Genomic DNA, 1794 nt, shown 5'->3' with positions numbered 1-1794 from the left:
TTTATTTATTTATTTATTTATTTATTTATTTATTTATTTATTTATTTTAAAAAAAACAACAACTCTGAATGTGGGAGTTGAGGATGTAGCTCAGTGGTAGAACTCTCGTCTAACATGTGCAAGGCCAGGATCAATTTTCATCACCTCCAACCATACACATAATTCACAAGCCAGTCTACATTGTATAAGTGATAATATTTGTCCACTGCTTAGTGCTAACTGCTGTGTTTTACATTGGCCTCATTTGCTGATTTTGAAGGCTTTTATTCTTTATTCCATGTTGGTGATCTCTGCTTAAAGAAGGGAGATAGAAGTCACAAGTGATCCTAAGTGCTACTAAGATTTTGCAGCTGGCCCTCCTGGCTCACGGTCACTTTTCCTCCTCATTGTCTCTCTCTGTTCATTATTTTCTGCTCTCTATAGTTTGTATCTTTTTCCCATTACTGTGATGTTTACTGATTGTTTTTTATCTAGGTTGTTTTCTGTAGCATGTAATAGCATACTATCTACTTCCTCTAGCTACATTTATTTTCCATCTTTGTTACAATTTACATTCTGGTAAAAGACTGCTTATCCACATTACTTTCAAATTCTGGTGTGCAGACCCTGCCTCATGTCTTTGTTTTATTCTTCCTTGTGTAACTGTTACTGTAAATGATGTTACTGTTTGTCCCCTGTCGTGTTCTATATCTCTCCAAGCCCCTCCCGAGCTGTTCATCTGTTGATAATTTATTATACTCACATGTGGTTGACCATGTCCATGTGATAGGGCAAAGAAAGTTCTTAGAACTGTTGATGGGAGAAGATTGATCAAGTTAGGTTATTGTTACATTTCAATACTAATTGTATTAAAAGAATTATAGAAAACTTACATCAGACCTGTGATTTTCATAAATCCACAAAATGGTTCCTAAGTTTTAATGTTATTTTTAAGAAGCATAAATCCAGTATATATGAATTAGGAACCATGTTATTTGTTGGTAGATTTCCATGTGTTGAGTCTTGATTGATACGTATATATAGAGAGAGTTGATACGTATATATAGAGAGAGTTAGTTAAATAGTTGAATAGAATTTACCTAATCAAGAGAGAATAGGAACATTTTCCAAATATTTCACTTTGAGTTTTTGAAAAGATTCCAGAATAAATTAAATTATACATTAGAATGCTTAGGAAATGTTTATTCCTAGTTTATTTAGGAAACCTTAAATAGAAAGTTATTAATGCAGTTAAACTGTGTGTGTGTGTGTGTGTGTTGCGATTACCTAGTTTTTGTGCATTAGAGGGATCTCTGTGTAGATGATTATAATGTCACTTTCTGACCTTTGCAGCTTGAATAATTGTAAATCATTGCTTCATAACGTGTCAGAGAATGTCTGTACTAGGCAATTAAATGGCAGAATATAATAGACCAAATTATTGCCTGTCATGTTTTCAACAACACAGTTAGTATTTGAGTTACACTTAATCATTACGTACATTAGCAACTTCATTGGAATCCAGCTTCAGGCTGAGCGTGAAATACATTACATTATTTAAACCTCTAATGGTACAAGTCATTTATTTGTGTTGAAGTGTACAACATGCAGAGTTTCATAAAGCAAGGAACACTTGAGAGCTTAATTTATCCAAATCAAAGTCTAAATGCAGATAAACACAAGTGGCAAAAATTAGTAATTTTTATAGGCTGGAAATATTTAAAAATACATGGTTGTGGGTAATTGTAGGCAGCAGGAATAAATTAAAATCACTATTTTTAGTCTGCTCTGAGAACTAAAGCTGTGTATACCTAA

The sequence above is a fragment of the Psammomys obesus genome, unplaced genomic scaffold, assembly GCF_907164565.1.
Source record: "Psammomys obesus unplaced genomic scaffold, mPsaObe1.curated_primary_1811, whole genome shotgun sequence".
NCBI lineage: Eukaryota > Metazoa > Chordata > Mammalia > Rodentia > Muridae > Psammomys > Psammomys obesus.
This window is presented reverse-complemented; position numbering follows the sequence as displayed.